Source organism: Perna viridis, chromosome 4 (assembly GCF_037379345.1).
Source record: "Perna viridis isolate PV_CMFRI_1.1 ecotype Kerala chromosome 4, ASM3737934v1, whole genome shotgun sequence".
NCBI classification, from domain to species: Eukaryota; Metazoa; Mollusca; class Bivalvia; order Mytilida; family Mytilidae; genus Perna; species Perna viridis.
Window position 1 is genome coordinate 43,894,529 of NC_142448.1, and position 19,749 is coordinate 43,914,277.

The following is a 19,749-nucleotide window of genomic DNA, read 5'->3' on the forward strand; positions in this document are numbered from 1 at the left end:
ATTCACGAGTATAATCACAAAAGAGTAAAAATAAATACCAAATCTTTTGTACATAAAACCAGTTTCATGTGCATACAGAGATGCATCCAGAGATTCTCAAAAGAGGGGCCTTGGCTCTGTCATGGCTTAATAATTTCCAATATAATCAACTAAATTTTTCTGACCTAAGTCCTCCGCCCCTCTCGATCTACTTATGGCATATCATTATAGCAATGAACATAATCAAAACATTTCTCCCTTTGGAGCCTCCCTTCAATGAAAAAAAAAATCCTAATGTCACTCTAAATCTATTAATTCTAGTCACCATACCTTCCAGAAATCTAACGATTAATAACTATAAACATTACAATACAAAAACAAATATCTGGAAAATAACATCAAATTGAAACCAATTTATTGCTGATAGGATGGAAACATTCCCAATGGAGACTATTGTCAACATTCATAACAGGGAAGAGAAAACATCAGTTCCTGTTATTGCTTATTGCTGCACCTGTCAAACATGTGTTTGGTCACGTTAATGTCTCGTGTAAAAAATTAGCACCAAGAAAATGCTAGGGAAATTGTCAATTTTCTCATTTTGTCATTAGTTTCCCTGCCAAGTCAAAATGTCAAATGTCCTACAACAACAACAGATCTAGTTCATGATTACTTCTAACTTGTAATATTGGAAATAATGTTAAAATAATATCAAATTTTGAATAAATTAAGTACAGATCCATTTAAATCTCATGCAGATGCAGCTATTCACCACCTGTATGGTTTTTAGTACTAAATAGTCTATATACTTGTATTAGACCCTTCAAATAATCCTTGTAGTTGTCCTCAGAATGCTGTATATTAAGGAAGTAACTTCTGACGTACAATGGTTCATCTTGAACTTAGCACATTTTCCCTGCAAAGTTCAAGATCTTAAAATATAGTTATGATTCTCACTGAATTTTCCCTATTTAACCAGTCAAGAAAAAGATAAATTCAAATAGCTTTTCAATTGTTTTCTAAATGTATTGAATGTAATTGAGTTGAAAAAAAAAACAAACAAACAAAAAAAAACTGATAAAAATGGTGTGTCACCAATTGCCAGATCCGTACGCAGAATGGTACTTAATTGTTTCCCTTTGCATGATGTGACATACAGGTCCAGTAAGGAAAAAAGTGAAATAATGGTCCATACACTGTGAAAGTACCAGGAAGAGAGCATTTCTCACAGATGCCATATTTAGAAACCAATAGTGATTACTGGGCACAAGTTTTTATGATTCTTTGGTTGTGTTCAGTCAAAGCACAAGCCTCCTGCAAAAATTTGAATTTTCATCTTAAAACTCATGAAATTTTGAGCTACCAAAATTTTGCCACTCCACAAAAACTAATATCTAAAAACAAGCCTACCTTCACAGTGAGCTGAAAAATCATAGGGTGCTCTCTTTAGTATTTTGCTAGGAAAGTTAGGAAAATAAGTTTTCCACAATTCTCTGTGTCATGCTTGCAGATATTTATTTTACATTTGATGACTTGCTTTACCACATCAAGTTACAGAGATCAAGTTTGAATTTTGTTCAGGCTCATTAATATTTTGTTGAGTTACGGCCCTTGAATTTGGAAAATTATTGCAAAGAACTCAAGTTTTTTACATTTTCTTTCATGAAAAAAGTTTGAATTTAATTCTCATTGACAGATATTTCTACTCGTAAAGGACTTTGTATTGCCATGCAATACTCTCTGAATGCTTGCTTTTTTTGCAATTGCATATTGTATCTGTGTAAGGTTTCTACCTACTTTCATCCTTCCATAACAAACAACTCCCTGGTTAACCATATTTCAAAGTAATTAAAACATTGCTCCCCAAGGCTTGCTAACATTTAAAAGGTTTTACATTAATTTTGTTAAGTCAAATTTCGCATTACAGAGACTTTTAAATCTGGTATATTTGGAAAGTACTTTGCTAGAATGACTCTATGGATAATTTTCCAGTCTGCTTTCTGAACTCAATCTAAAAGTTATCACTCCACTTAGAAGGAAGAGATTGGGAAGAATAGCTTTTATACCATCATCATTGATACTTAAACATATCCATGTTTGTACTAAGTTCACCCAGAACACTTTAAGAAAACTCAAGGCTACGCAAGAGGCATATATATCCATGTTTAGAAATCTCATAGAAAACAAGATGTTGTATGCTATGTTGTGGCTAAGAATACTTCCTCTCAACTATTTCTGTCAAATTAGCTCCTATGTTAAACAGGAAAAAGAAAAGCAAGGAACCAGGAAAGGGGAGAGTGATACCATACAAATCATGTTAAAGCAATATTGCAAATATCTAAACATTACCTCCAATATATGAGAAAAAAATCTTACAAAATCATCTTAAAAATTTCTAGGTCTTGTGATAAACAGGAAGTAGATAAGCAAAGGACCTGGGAAAAGGAGATACAAATCAAATGTTAAAGATCTGTGCATTCCCTCCAATAAAGTGAAAATTTTGTTTTAAAAAAAATCCAATATGCATTACCTTAAAAATTACAAAGTCCTGCAATAAACAGGAAGTAAATAAGTAAGAAACCTGGAAAGGGAAGATAACATATCATCATGTAAAAACATTACAGTATAGCAGGTTATTTTGGCAGGTGTAAAATTCTGAAGCAAAAGGGTATACAAAATATCTTGGCATTTTAATTTTTTTGGATGCTGTAAGTGGTACAACATTTTTGGATGCTATAAGTGGTACGCTAAATACTGAAGCCTAGAATAAATATTTTATGGAACTTTGGCATTTTGGGATATACCGCTAAAACATGCCAAAATTAGCATCCCGTGAATATGACCTGTTATATAGTATGGCAAATATCAAAGCATTTTATCTACTAGAAACCGAGAAATCTGTTACAAAAAGTGTAACAGACTGACAGATGAGGTAACTGCAATATAGCCCTAACTCTAGTAAGTGTGGATATAGCATAAATAGAAATTATTTTAGAAAACAGAATAAGATGAAGTTGCAAATATTGTCATGTAGGTAAACCCTCAATCCTACAGGAAAATGATATATATATCAAATTTGGAGATAATTACCATGAAATTCAGAACGGTGTACAAGACAATTGCAGTATATTGAGTGGGGTATAAAAAGAAATACTCAAGAATTCTACATAATTAAGAAATCTCCATAATTGTCTTCCTCATTTAACTAATTCATAACTAATTAAAACAAGAGGCTCCCAGGAGCCTGAATCGTTCACCTTCTTGAATTTTGCCTTTCAAAGATATTGACTGAAAACTATTTTAACAAAAAAAAGTCATTTTTCCCCTTTCAAGGGCAATAACTTTTACAAGGAGTCTGAAGACTATTGTAGTCCTAATAATATGGATCATTTCAGCTATTGAAAGAATTTGGATAAACCTAAACGTTTAGGAGATATATGCGAAAAACTACTGTATGGCCCCTGTTCTATTTTTAGTAACAGTGGCCATGTTTTTCGACGAATCAAAAAATCCCCACATCAGTTCTATGCAGTATACCCCAAGAAACATCCATACCAACTTCGGTTTCAATTGGTCAAGTAGTGTCAGAGGAAAAGATTTTGGAAAGTAATAACAATAAAAATAGCAAAAATCGTTTAAAAAAGCAATAACTCCAACATGGCTTAACAGATTAAAACCAAAATTAGACCAGAGATAGATCTCATCATGCTGAACACTTTTACCCACGTCAGAAGTCAGCTAAACTTAACAGTTTAGGAGATATATGCGAAAAACTACTGTCTGACCCGTGTTCTATTTTTAGTAACGGTGGCCATGTTTTTTGACAAATCAAAAATCACCACATCAGTTCTATGCAGGATACCCCAAGGAACATTCATACCAAGTTTGTTTCTAATTAGTCAAGTAGTTTCAGAGGAGGAGTTTTGTATAATTGTTAACGACAACGACAACGACGGACGATGATGAACGCCAAGTGATGGCAATAGCTCACCTGGCCAAAGGCCAGGTGAGCTAATAATACTATATTTTTATACTCAAATTCAAGAAAAGAAATGTAAAAAGTTCAAAGACCTACCCACACTTAAAATAAAGTCAATAAACCTCATGTCCTTGCCCTGGTCCTTGCACTGCATTTGAACTTTATTGATTAACTATATCCCCCTACTGATTGAATTTGCAAGAGGGTAAAATTCATCAAAGGACATAAAACAAAAGTTAAATTCAGAAAGAAATGCATGGGAAAGTCATCACTTCTTACTTATCTCTAAATATTATGAATTTATAGTAACATGCTGGAGTTTAGTATCTGCTTTATCTTGGGCACGGGCTAAATTGTGGTGTGGTTCAATACTTAAAATGTAATACATTATCTAGACACTAGGTGGAAAATATGAAGCATAAACTTTGCTCAAGTTTACAGTGAGTAATATAGTTAACTTCAAGAAATGATGGTGGTCTTCTTTTGATTAAAAAACAATCACATGAACTTTTTTTTTTAAGTTTACTGGACAACTGAAGAAGAGATCTGAACTTTCTAACAAACCTAGATTAAAATACTTATGAATTAAAACAAAGTTTAAATCTCCTAGTTAATTGTCCAGTTAACTACCTAAGACGTGTCATCAAGGAATGGTCCTTCAATCAAGGGACTAACTCTATTTCATGAAGTTAACTATTTAACTGGCTGTAAGATAAAAGAAAATATGAATAAAGCAATAGCTAAAATCAATTAAACAAATAAGCTAAGCAGGTGATATACAAACATAGAACTTGCATATATCAGATTTATAACAGTCTATCACCTAGTTCAAATCATACAAATCACTGTCATAAAAAGTAGATATTAGTGTCATATGTATTTATGTAAGTGTATAAATATGACAAGGAAGCATACATATCAAATGCTTAAAAAATAGATTAAACAAAGGTTGATTTCATATTATGTTTAAAAAGTGCTGAAAAACATTTCCATACTGCTATACCAGTCCATATTTTACAATATACCAATGAACTTTCATGACTGATAGTGATATGATTTAAACATGTATTTTAAGACTTCTTTTCCAGGTTTGTCTGCTTCAAAATGCATTTTCTTGTCAATACAGCTTACACTGATAAGATAAAACATTTAAATGACTTAAACAAAACTTACTTTTTCCCAAGATGGCCACTTAAGAACAATGGAGAGGAATCGATTTCTCTAAAATCTTCCGATGAAGAACAAACACAGCATGCTCATGAAAACAACAAATTATGTAACCCAAAATGTCATAGCAGTTGTATGAATCTTTTGGGGGCTATCTATAAAAGTGCAAAAATATCAATCTGCGATTTAATTGGAGAGATTCTGACATTTTGATGTTCATTTCAAGCGGGAAGGATTGGAACGAGTATGATTATCGTGTTTTACGAGCAACCTCTGTTCCAACATACTTTCATCTTACTACTAATCCTGATTAAATTTGTAGTATTTGTCATGGATATACATTAAAACCTCGCTAGTAACATACAGTAAATTAAAAACTAGTAAGAATGTTGAAAGTTGGGCCTTCAACTTATTGTACATAAAAAAGAAGATGACACTTACACAGGCAAATGTGCCACACATGAAAATCAATTGGTTTGCATCATATGGTTATCATATGAATCGAGCACCATATGATTATCATATGTGACACATTTGGCTGTGTACACTACCATTGCACCTGTTCCATATCCTAATCATAATCAAGGTGATTCACTTATTCCTTAGTTGATTAAATGATTAATTGATCAATGTTTAAGTCCTACGGCATTTATTTCCGTATGTGTCCTTAAATACTTTGTGCTTGGTGGAGCAGTAGCGACTACTAATTTTAAAATCTTTCATGTGATTCAGATTGAGATTGAACCAATGACCTCTAGCACAAGGAGGCAAGCATGCTGCCCTGAGAGCACCAAGGCGGTGCATGCTACAATGAGACCACCAAGGCTGTGCTGCTACCCTGAGACCACTAAGGCAGTTCGTTCATTCTTTTAGGTTCTGGTTACAATCCTTTTAGTTTATGTGTGATATTTATGCTGTTTAGTTTGTATACTTGGTCTGTATTTCATCCCTGGTTCTTATTATAGTCTCCATGCTTCTATTTAGAATAAACATTAAAACAGGGGTTTTATTAATTTTTTCCAATACAGGTATCTTTGGTTTTGTAGGCGGTACTTTTCGTTATTTTCTTTTATAAACATAATATGAAATTTTAAATTCAGGAGCTACCTTTCAGTAGCTTAGAAGGGTAAAAGTACATGGTATTGCCTCTTAATGAAGGTCTGTTAAAATCTTTAACTTCTTCAGAAAAATTAACTTTTTATGTTACAGGGCCGAGTTTCATAAAAGTTCTCAGATTGGCATTTCCTAAAATCCTTCCTGAACTCAAATTTTGACCAATCAGATCGTCTGTAGCAGAATATTTGAGGAAAAATATCAGGATATAAGTAGACTCTCATCTTGATATTTATTTTAGGAAACCCAGGCCAAGATCACATAACCAGTTTCAGTTTGTCATTCAGTCGATTCACTTATGAGATAAAAATTATACAGATTGTGACAAAAATTGCACTTTGTAAAAGTAAACTGGTTTGAGTGATAGATATATGGTTTTCTTTAAAATACAGATCTTTATAAAGGAAGAACTGTGTATGTAGTATATAAAAAAAAAAACATCACCTGTTTGGGTGGGTTCTCAGTACCATGAAACACCTCTACTATTGGAAGAGTCTAAATTTTATATGGATCAGTATTTAAGAGCAACACATTGAACTCAATATTAAAATGTATATCCCTTTATTAGGCCAAGAAAAATATATGTCTGTTTAAGATTACATTGGATGATATCACAGGGTCGGTAGGTAAGTAAAATCATCTTATTTCTCCAAATTCTTTCATATAGACCCTTATGAGATGATTTCTTGACTTAAAGAGTACTCAATTAAAAACAATGATACCTAGGGGCATTTCATAAAAATAAAACAATACAATGTGCTAGGGTAGGAAAGAAAAAAAGGGTAGGCAGGGTAACCTACAACAGACAAGGTCTCTCTGGTCTAAAAATTTTTTCAAACAACAAGTTTACACATTGCAAATTAGGAAAGGAATGAATCTCTGCCAGCCTTCATTAAATATATCAAATGTCTCTTCATTAATAATGCAAAGCTACATCAGTATACAATCTGACTTTCACTAGGACCTGAAATTAATGGCACTAATTTACAGCCTTATGATTGAGTACTAAGTGAAAAAGTGTCTAGGAAATTTCTACAATGAAGAGAGTTATATAATAGGCAAATTGTTTATTTATAAGTCTACATGTATACAACACATGAATATTGTCAGAAATCTGCAAGTTATCCCAAGCAATTTTGACTATTTTACAAAGAGTACATGCGTTTGATATTTTCTGACATTGTTACCATATATAGCCTTTATCCTTGAAACTGCTGTTCATAGCGAAAATATCTGAAATGTACATAGGGAAAAAACTGAACAATCAAATCAAGTCAAGCCATCTCATGAATGTAAATGTAATAGAGAGCACCCCAAAACTGGTTCCCTGTTAAAGGTAAACAGGAGATGACATTCCCTACTATACAAATACAGCTATTGTCCCAAAGGGGTAGTCAACAACATTAAATCCCCCCTCAGCTAGCTTCAGCACTCTGCAGTCATTTCCACAAAAATGGTAGGAGTGGACATAAGTTATGATACCACAACTATGACATCATTACTTATGACTACTTTTCCACTTACATTTTTTGTAAAAGCGTCTGCAGTATTTTTATAAGTAGAAAGCCTTGATACATAGGACTTCCATGGGCATGTCTTTATCTTTATGAGAAACTTTACAGAAAAATTAAGGATCTGCAGTCCTTACCACAAAAAAAATTAAGTACAAAATTAGTCATGTAATGTGTTGTGATGTCATAATAGATCAAAGTATTGTGACATCATAACTTTAGACTAGTTTTACACTTCAGGATTTTTTTTTTTTAAAATCAACCACTGCTACTTCATGAAAAGCCAAAATGAAATTGTTCAATGTTTTTGTTATGATCTCTGTCCAAGTCAAATACAGTAAAATCTGTCTCAAGTGACCTTCCAAGGGAGAGCAGAATCTGGTTACATAAGACAGATAGCACAGGTCATCTTTATACACAGTTTTTTTTCTTGCTCATTTACTTTTTTTACTTTGTATGTTTTATGTTCTTTGTTGTGCATGTCTGTTTTTCATGTCTGGTCTTCGTACCTGGATTACATTCTTTTGATTTCTGTTAGAATCTTAGTTCCCTCAATTACTCTTACAAAGAATATGCTAGATAGGAATAAATTAATCATGGTCTATTAGGATAGGTTATAGTTGCATACAGATTTGGCTTCATTATACCCAGCACTTAGATTCCATCAGTTCACAATTTTGACACAATTTTTTCCTTTAACCACTCTTTGTAAAGTACAGACTTGTCATTTTGACATCTGTTGGCACAATAGTAAGAATCTTCCATTATATTCCTGCTCAAATGTGAAGTGCAGGATTAACTGCCATACAATGCAGACGACACTTTGAAAGACATTCAAAATATCAATACCATTTTCCAATCCCTTGTGCAGACAGGAGTTACACAATAATGAAAACATGTTATAACCATGAATAAGAAAATTCTGATAAAACCACAATATACTTCCTATATTAGGTCCAAAAATCTTTTTAAATCAAACAAAAGATTGACCAAGTTCCTCATTCGTAGAACTTCTCTTCGAAAAATCAAAATATCACAAGTTTCAGAATCCTTTGTTTGGAAAAAAGTCAAAATGTCAAATGATTCAGAATCCTTTCATAAACAAACATAATTTCTTTAATGCAAATATGATTCGCCATAAACCAAATATCAACATGTAATGAAAGTTACCGAGTTTCTAAACTAATTGTTTGCACTTGTTTGCTGCTTTAAAGGAAAGTCATGAATCCTTATTTCTGCTACAAAATGACTTGTTGAGGCTTAACCTTCTTGAGGCTGCCTGGAACAAAACTTAAAAAGGTAATAGAAATATAAGGAAAAACATCCCATGGGCATTTTATAGACAAAGTTTACAGTCCTTTCTATTATTATTAAATCCTCTTATTGTAAGTGTACTAGTCCAAGTAAGAGACTGGCAAGGAAAGAAACAGTCAAACTTTAGTGAAATCTATCAAAACCAAACCAAACCTCTTTTGGGTCCAGAAACTGGTTCAGTTTAGACATGTATTTGGTTTTCAAGGTTCACAGTTAAATTAATATAGGGAACTTGTCTGGTTTAGGCAAATTTAGACAAAACTAAAAAACAACAAAAAAAAACATTCTTAGGGGTTTAGTAAATTCAGAAATTAGATTGGACATACCACATCTATAAATTAAACAGTAATTTAAAAATCAGAAGTGCTATATTGCTCTAATAAATTCCGCTAACTCAATGACCCAAAACATTTGCTTATCTTTCACAAACCACAAAAATGGATATCTGAAATTTCATTAACAGTAATATAAAGATGGGCTATTTTTTTTCTTTTTGTTTAAACTTTTAATGATCTCACAATACCTTCAAGTACATTTGCAAGACACTTTCAAGGACTAATATCCAATAAGATGAAAAATATGACACTGTCATTTCTAATCACTGTCTTAAATTTTCCTGCAATATACCTTATAATAGCACTTAATTTCTAAAGTTCAGGGAGTACTGTTCCATAGATACTTGTGTCCATCCAGATGGTCATCATCTTTTACCAGCTTCACAGATATGCTAACACTAAGTACAAACGGGTTAAGTATTTTCATTTGTATTTGAAATGAACATAATATAGATTTGTTGATATTATAAAGTTATAAATTAAATTCAGACATTTTTTTTTACCAAAATCAAAATGGTTAACTGGAGATAAATTCTGCATCCATAGGGAAAAATACACAATAAAGTGTGAATAATAAACATAGCTAAACCTGTTTAATGTGACCTTTCAAGAGACAGCAAAATATTGGGGTGACAAAAAATCAATGAAGGGAGGGGGGTCACATTAAACAGGTGGTCTTTATATACAGGTTAATCTTACATAGAATGTATGCTATATTAATAGTGATGTTTTAATCATGGCCTTTTGAGACAGATAGATAATTGCTGAGTGCCCGATTCTTACAGAGACTGATAGCTCCATTACTGACCCTTCTTTTCTCTATAAAGTCAACTTGTATACACTGTGTGAGTTCCAAATTGCTGTTCTGTGTTTTTGTTCTTGTGTCATTGAGTTTATGCGAAACTAACGACTTTTTAATTCAATTTCATTTTTCTAACAACTCTGGTTTTAAGGAGGAAGACATGTTTCTGTTATTGATAAATACAGCAACAAATGCTGACATCTGTCAAAAATGTCTTTTTCTTGATTTTAAATGCTATTTGACAAGACTTCTGCACTTAGTTAGTCCAAGTATTTTATTTACTCTAAAATCTTGTGGATTTGTTTACCTGACAATACACAACAGCTGATCAATGAAAAATTGAAATAATATAGTTTCTTGAAATCTACATCAAAATGATGCATAAAGTTTTTTTGTTTTTTTTTGCTAATGAAATCGAGGTGATTTCTTAGAATGTTGTATCTTAAAAATAATTTGCTCCTACTTTGTTCAAGGTGAATTCTTGGTAAAATTAATACAGTTTTTGAAATTGTCTAAGTTTGTATGGAGATTACATGTTCACCAAACAAGAGATGACACAGATAACAAATTATAGGCTAGAGCAATGGTTACAGATGGAACAATGTGGGATGGCTATGATCTGCCATAAAATAAAATCACTGGATCAGAAATCATTGTAAAAATTTTCCAAGGACAAGCAATAACAAATATGTGAAATATGAAGCCAGCAAAAAAAATCATCAAAATAAAATACTGTGCAAGAACTTTCATTTGAGGACACTAAGTGTTTGTTGTGTCAACATTTCATAGTTCTTGGGTTCATTTAAGGAGGTAGACCTAGGGTAAGGGACATAACTCTTTAAATCAGTGATATGTTTGTAACATACTCAATTTCACCAAAGCTTATCAATCTTTCATTTGAAACAGAATGAAATCAGTCCAAGTTACTTTGATGCTTACATGAAATTGATGTAAAATGGTAAATACCAACATTCCAATGATTTGTAAGAGTTATGTCCCTTACCCTAGTTCTACCTTCTTAAAATTGACTTCATTTTATTAACATCTAAGTATTTCATGAAAAATAATTGTCCCCTTGCAATCAGAATTCCTGAACTGAACGAACCACCAGAAACCACAAAATTACTTTGTGTCCTTCATCCACTGTATTTAAAATCTTGGACAGAATACTGTTTATTCATAACCACTACTTGACTTAAAGCTGTGACAGACATTTAATGACATTTTTGCCAGCCTCCTATAGGACTTTCTTGTCCTATATATTTCTATATAACTTCATATCATGTGAAGAAGCTGTAATACTTTTTATAAATAATTGCCTGCTCAATTAGTTCCAACCATGAGACATGAAAATTGCCCTTTAACAACCATGCTGATAGGTTTTCTGTTTTAAAACAGTGGTTAAAAACATTGTAAATATTCATTTTAGGTTTCTCCCAATTTCCGTTAATAAGCAGTAAAAACCGAGTATAAGAAGCCATATATTTTAATCTAAAAACCAGCGAAACGAAGATAGAGGAAAAACGTTGGTGTTGTAATGCACGGTAATAACTGCTAAAATTGCCACATCATTGATATCTACAACTTCGTAGGCGATTTCTGCTGCATAAATTTTGAAAATAACACTTATTTTAGATGCCAGCTGAGTTTCTTATGGATATTTCTGCCAAATAATTTTAGCTGTGTTACTTATTCCGTCCTCCGATAGCGATCTCTTTGTAATATAGAAGTCATAATTATCTAAAAATAAGTTGATGTAGCACCTAATACATTAATCTAATGGCTAATAAGACATGAACAGTACAAACTGTCCCAACAACCAGACAGGGGTAAATCAAATTTCTTGATGATGGTAACGTAGATTTCATTGATAGATTGTTACTTCCTTGTACACAATCAGACTGTCAGTCTCGGCAATCTCTAAGATAATATGTAAAGTTGTTTGATAACATCACTAGACACTTGAGTCTAAGTAATTGCTTTTAATCAAGAAACAATTTCTTTTCTTTGTAGGAGCTAATAACTTCTCCCAATATATACAATATATAGAGATATTTTTCTTGTTTTTGCAGTATGATGGCAGTGATATTGTCAAACATTTCTAATGCATTAAAAGACACAACAAAGTTATCTTAATCTACATGTGTATGAGCATGAAGCAGTAATTGTTATAAAACTTCGAAGTAATGCAAAACAAGGAGTGGAGAGAACACACATGTCACAATTTACAATTCTTTCAGTATGAAACATTATCGTAAGTGCACTTTCCTTCTATTTTAATTCATACAAACTTTCATAAAATACAGGTTATATGCAGCTTAATTTAGTTATTGAAAGCACATCATATGGTGTCCTCCAACTCCCTTATCCCATATCCTTTTACAAAAAAAAAATGATTCAATATATAATAAAAGTGTCCTTCCATTTTTTCCCTATAAAAATGTCGTCAAATAACAAGAGGAGGAATGGATAAACAGACACAAAAATCATACATTCACTTATAGACAGGAAGAAAAAAAACTTGCAGGAGCAATAATTGTTCAGAGTTTCAGCAGCATTCCACCTCATTGTATGATGCAAGTGCTATAGTTTCTATATACGGTTATTATAGGTTAATCAATTAGTTTATCTCCACTTTATCTTAAAGTGGTTGTCAAACAAGACTCACTAACAAAACAATTCCATCACAAGCACAAGAATCAAGAAACAGACAGACATAGTTCAAGATGAATTAAAAAAAACAAGATCAATCAGATCCAATTTGTCCAAACATCCAAAGATAACAATCTGTTCTACAATTATCTTGACACTTAATAATGCATTTCCTAATTGTGTACTAATAGTACAAAAAAACAAGTTCAATGTGCTTATTTTTGTCTGCCATGCATGCTGGCTATTCTAGAATAGACTATAAGTGATTAAAATAGACTACCATGCATACTGGCTATAATAGAATAGACTATAGGTGCTAAAATAGACTATAGATAAGGTGATGGAGTACACTGAAGAAATAAATGGCTAAGTTGAGCACATGATTCACCAATCCTAAGATTTTGCCATCTAAATGCTGATTACTCTAAAACAAACAAGATTAAAACAATAAAAAGCCAGGTGGGAGAATGTTCCTGTTTGTTACCGATTACAGATTTCTAAAACCATTATAGGATTAAATATTGTTCTTCCAGAATTTATTGATGAGTAAAATAAACTCACAAAATAAATAAAAGTCCAAAAGGACATTTATGTCAGGTCTGTTAGTGAATGGTCAGATTTTATATATCCATAAATTCTGGAAAAAAAAAAATCTTTAATCGATATAATTCCAATCCCTAACTATCTGAAAATTATTAATAGTTTTTTTTTGGTTGGCTCTCAATCAGTGAAATTGACCCCTGAAATTGACATTGTGAATGGGGGCATTCGAGACAAGACAGACCAACAATGAATTGAGGTTTGTCATAAGTCAGGTATACAGTAAAGTCTACCTGTCCAGTTACCACCTGTATAAGCAATAACCTGCACTAAAAAATTGAACATTCTTTTGAAGTGTAAAATATACCTGTTTATTAATTCCACCTGTCTTAAATGACCTTAATTTTTTTTCACCTTTAAGGGTCACATAAAAAAAGGTTGACAATATTCATCAAGTAACAATATATATCTCCCAAGTAAATCATTCTTGTAGTAACTAATATCAGCTTTATATCGAATAGCAAAAAAAAAAAAATCACAAATTCCCCAGTGATTGGTCAACAAAATGGTTCACCGTTATTAATGATTTAGAATCTGGATTCATTAGAACCTTTACTCCTAAACAAAAGTCACAACCTTTATCCAGCTTAATTGTGTAAAATATCTAAATAAGAATCGCTGGTGATTTGACATTGAACCCACTATCAAAACAGCTGATACTGTTATAGTGCATTGATTTTTTTATCAAAAATAGTTAGAATTCTGAAAATAATACTGATATTACTCTGTTAGGGGTGGAAAGAGATTGCTAATCCTATTTGAAATTGATTTATGAATTTCTTTTGCTATTCTTAGGCTATGTAATTAGAAATGGTAATAAAAAATGTCTTCAGTGCATAGACCCCACTCAGAATCTGAGTAATTAGAAGTAGTGTTATTAAATGCTTCGAGCCTGTTACTCTATTCTTAGATTTTCATAATTGGAAAACACAATATAAAATTCCTTTGGATCTATTTTCATTTATTACAATGTCTATAGTAGTCAACAGGAATCAAGGACAAGTCATAAATTATCATTGGCAATCTACAACTAGAATATAACTCCCATTTCAGTAGTTTTTACCATAATGCTTTACATAATGTGAAAGTACTTTAATTTGCTGATTCCAATTTTCATAGTTCGTGATTTTGCGGTTTTGAGGTTTTCAGTATACACATTGATGGGATTCTCCTTTTTGTTGCGAACAAAATTGCATAGTTTGTCTTAAACACAAAAACTATAGTTGACTTCAAGGAATAGAGTTGACCTTTCCCTTTACTTAATGACCATGACCTGATGAAATGACTTAGCTGATAACTGGACAATAACATTCCATCTTTTCATAGGTTTTATAGAAAGTTTAAATGCTTCTTCAATTGTCCAGGTAACTTACCTGGGGAAGTTCCTTGGGTTATGGTCATTCAATCAAGGAAAGATCCACTCTATTTCATGCCTGTAGGTAGGAATTTGTGGTTTTTTTTTTTCTTTTTACATCCATCCACTCGCGAAGTGTATCTCGACTTCAATCAGACATCAATCTAAATGATGAGTTTAATAGTTCTTGGCTACGGGTATGTATTTCTGGAACTACACTATTCACTGTAAAATTTACAATGCGACCAGCTTTTGTTGACACCAAAATCGTAAGAAAACCAAATTTCACAGAGACCAGATGATCTGACAAGACTTAAGTAAAGTAATAAAGTGCAATATAATTAGCTCCCATTCAAAGCAATAGAAAAGCTTGGGAACACTGCGAGACTTGCATTAACAAACAAGGTCATTAAACACTCCTGTTAGAGGTAAGCCATAGATTTAGATTCACCATTCTACGTCACTTTTTCTTCAGAACAGTAACAAATTATTTGGGCTCAGATGTTTCAACACTGATCTTACTGTTCCGCTGGTCATGAATTAGATGTCAGTACTGGAATTGTGGCAAAAATAAATCAGAACTTACGTCATGATCCTGCCGTCTGCATCACAATTCCAGAATACAGTCAAACCTGTCTTATTAAACACCTTACATTCATAAATAACCTGACTTAAAAGACTATGATGATAATATCCCTATGTAATGCCTTCTATCTAAAATTAATCTGTTTATAAAGACCACCTGTCTTAATTAACCATTATTTTGCTACCCTTGGAAGGTCAGATAAGACAAGTTTCACTGTTTACAATTCCTACATGAAAATCTAGAAGTAATGTGTCCTTGTAGAAAATTCCTATGGGCATATCATGATGTTATGATGTAGTAGTTTCTGTTTCATCAATGAAACTTGGCTTGAACATTATTTGAATCATTATTTCAGCACTGTCATATTCTGTTGCATGCATGTTACATTTCTTGCAGTTTCAATTGACTCTTCAGAACATAAATACTTTATTTATTGCAAAAAGTGACAAAATTTCAATAAAAATTTTGTACAATACTCATTTTAGAATGTCACTATTATTTAATGGCATTTGGTACAAATACTTCAAAAAGTAGAAGTCATAATGCTTCTCCTGGTATCAGCATTCACAAGTGAGTATGTCATTGCTGAAGTGAATTACAGCAAGTAGTATAGTTAACTTCAGGGAACAGAAATAGCCTTACCTGGATTGAATATGACCAATACCTGATGAGATGTCTAGGTATATAAATGGATAATTCAACGAAGATTTTTTATTTTTCATTTTCTGTGTCTAATAGAAAGTTACTGTTGTCTTGTTAGCTACCTAAGGTAGTATATTAGATTAAGGTCATTCAAACCAAGTAAGACCAACTGAAGTAAACAATATTACTTGCTGTAATCAGTGCCTTATTAGATTTAAATAATGAAATGGGACCTTCACCAAAATGTTACTTTTTGAGCAAATATAGTTGGAAGAAATAGCTGTGAGGAGGCTATTAAAGCAATGTATGTTAAACTTATGACCAAAAATAGTCACACAAGTGCATCATTCCCTTTCTATGAAAAATCATATACTTGATGAAAATAGCCTGATGTCCATTCTAAAAAGTCATTTCCAATGTATATTCCATTAAGGAACCTCTTGAACTTGTGTAACCAGGCTAATTCATCTGTTGCTAAAAAGTGGTCTTTAATTTCATGCTTGTTAGCTTTTTTCTATGTAATGGAATGACAAGGCACTTTCTTGCCTTTTCTGTAATGACAACAGGATTTCCTTGTGAACGAAAAACTTCATCCTGCAATCCAATCACAAGCCAGAACTATAGCAATCCCACCCTAGACAATTAATTTGGTTATAATTAAACACGAAATGAAAGATATTATCGAGGATACAGGCAACAAGTCAACTCATCTGCGACAATATCTTAGTTTCCAGGAAATTTCTTTTTGATGTGACACATTTCCATCTGAATTAGAGGCACACCTATACTTATCTTGTAAGAAAGATGGATAGCTAATTGTAAGATTTCGCTCTAAGCCCCTGTCTCAGTTGTTGATTTCCTGTAAGATAGTGAGGCTTGTCCAAAGGGCTTATTACAGGTTTTGAACAGAATAATATTGATATTTCAGGCAAGACTATGAGGCACAGCATCCAACATTTTGAAACACAAAATTCTGAAGAAAAGACAATGAAGGCCTGAATATCACTATTCAATCTAAACAATAAAGTACCAAATTTTATTGCTTTAATTATATTATAAAAAAAAACGTTGAATGCTACATCATGCTTAAATACACCCATTCAGCCATTTTTGCAAAACTAAGTTGTTCAGTAAACAAAAAGTAGCTTAAAGCAAAGTACGGGGGAGACATAGTACAAGTCATAATGCAAAACCAATATACATAATACTTAAACATTTCCTCAAATATAAGCTCAGAAATCCATTCCAAAAATTTCTTTAAATTCATCACCTAAAATATTACTAATTTGTATGGTGTACAGGTAGTAAATAAGAGAGGAACATGGAAAGGGCAGACATGGTATAAGCCATTATGCAAAAGTAATACACCAAATATCTACATAATCCCTTCAACATAAGCAGAAAAATCTGTTACAGAAAGGTGAAACTGACTCTAATGAATTATGGTATGTTAATATTTAGTGGTATCAAGAGGGGAAGATGATTTAGACTAAAAACTGAATATATACTGCAATCACCTTCTCTGTCCATTTGTCACATTTTTGTTTTTGTAACAGATTTCTCAGCTTCTATCACAGGGAAACCTTAGATATTTGATATATTGCTTACTCGTGATGACTTGTAACCTGACTCCCCTTTTCAGTTCCATCGTTCATCTGCTTCCTGTTTTCTGAACGATTTAGTAGTTTTTAGGTGTTGCATAATGGAATTTTTCATAACAGATTTAAATGCTTATATATTTGGTGTATTGCTTTTACATGATAACTTTTATTGTGTCTCCCTTTCCAAAGTTTCACTGAAATGGTTTAGTGGGTGTATATTTAAGGAGGTAGACCTAGAGTAGGGGACATAACTCTTGAAATCAGTGACATGTTTATATCATATTCAATTTCACCAAAGCCTATCAAACTTTCATATGAAACAGAATGAAATCAGTCCAAGTTACTTTGATGCTTACATGAGATTGATGTAAAATGCTGAATACAAACATTCCAATGATTTGTATGGGTTGTGTCCCTTACCATAGGTCTGCCTCCTTAACCTCAGGAAAGTTCACTCCTATATTACTATGCTAAAAAACTGTTCAATAACATTACTGATGAGGGGGAAAAATACATTCAACTGTCATTAATGTGATTTTTTTTTAAGAACATATATCAACACACAAAAGATCATTGATGTGTTTGTTTAATGCCTATAGATAATATGTAACTAGTTAAAAAATAAATATTAGATACATTAACCTTTGTGCAGATGAAATCAAAGATTTCAGTAATTAAAAACCAGATAGCTTTATCTAGTAATATTCCTAATTAATACTTTATCTGAAGAATACCAACAAACCTAAGCATATCACTTTTTTTACCTATTAACAAAGCAGGAAGCCTTTAAGAGGCAAATCCATTTTCATTCCTTTTAATCAACAGAAAATCTGAGCTGCTTCAATGGTTAAAACACAAATTGAAACTCAACTTCTACATCAATTTTCATCTGAAGTAGATAACTCCCACGCAAATGACCTTGAATGCTTGTAACCTTCATCAATGGAAACTCAATTTCACACCAATTTCCGAATTTGATGAAAGAAATTGACATTCGATGAAGTTGTTAGTTCGCCTGTCAGGACATTGACATTTTTAATAACAAAATGAACATGAAAACAACTGTTTTTCCCTATGACGTTCAAATGACAATTGTTTCTCAAGATGGACGCCAAGGCCAAATTATCAACTTCACATTACTTTGTATATTAGTTACCAATGTTTATGAGATGAAACAGATAACTGAAGCAATGAACTTCACAGAAAATTTCAACCCAATATGTAAAGCAAGTAACAGAAGTACGTAAGTCCTTGGTACTTTAGGCATGAACTATTTTTTTTTGGAAGGAAGGGGGTTGGGATTTCATGTTGTGTTAGAAAAAGCACAAAAATGATTTTTTGTTTCAGCGGAAGCTAAGTTAAACATATTTATTTGAAAATCTACACTGTTAAGTAACGAGGGAGATATTGAATCATAATTTTGTTTTCTGCCTGGAGCTGGGGCCTGGGATTTTATGTTAGAGTTAGAGAAATATTTTGGTGCAAGTACGCATATATTTTATCTATTTCAGCAGCAGCTGAGTTAAACATCTTTATTTAAATATCACATTGTTAAATAATAGGGAAAACATTTATTTATAATTTTGATTTCTGTAAATGGCTAAGTAAAAATGACACCAACAGTAACAACAATGACAACAACGACACAGATAGCCATTACAATGACACAGGTTACAACAACATTGACATAGACAACAATGACAACAACACAGATAGACATTACAATGACACAGGTTACAACAACATTGACATAGACAACAATGACAACGACACAGACAACAATGACAATGACACAGACAATAGCATGATACCATTGTCTGCAAAATTTTACTGCAGTTGTATAATTAAAAAACCTGAAAATTGAAATTTTCTCATCAGACCTGTAGCCCAAATTTTTTTAGTGGGTTTGAAGGGGGGCTAATAGAAGGGATTTCAGATTTTAATAGAGCTTAACCAAATAAAAGCTCATTTCTCACAGTTTTAAATTCTTGTTTGTTTGCAAGGTGGATTGTTGTAACCCTTGGCAACAGGTATGTTTATAATATTTAAGTTTCCCTAACTTTTGAGGTAACTGATTGTTCGAAATAACTAAAGAAACACTTGTAGCAAATCCT

The 19,749-nt window shown here is 32.3% G+C and overlaps 1 protein-coding gene across 3 annotated transcripts in view; it reads right to left on the bottom strand.

Annotated features, from left to right (window-relative positions):
• Positions 1-19,749, bottom strand: part of LOC148620207 (ankyrin repeat and fibronectin type-III domain-containing protein 1-like) — a 208,995-nt gene that overhangs the window by 82,858 nt on the left and 106,388 nt on the right. The window lies entirely within an intron of this gene.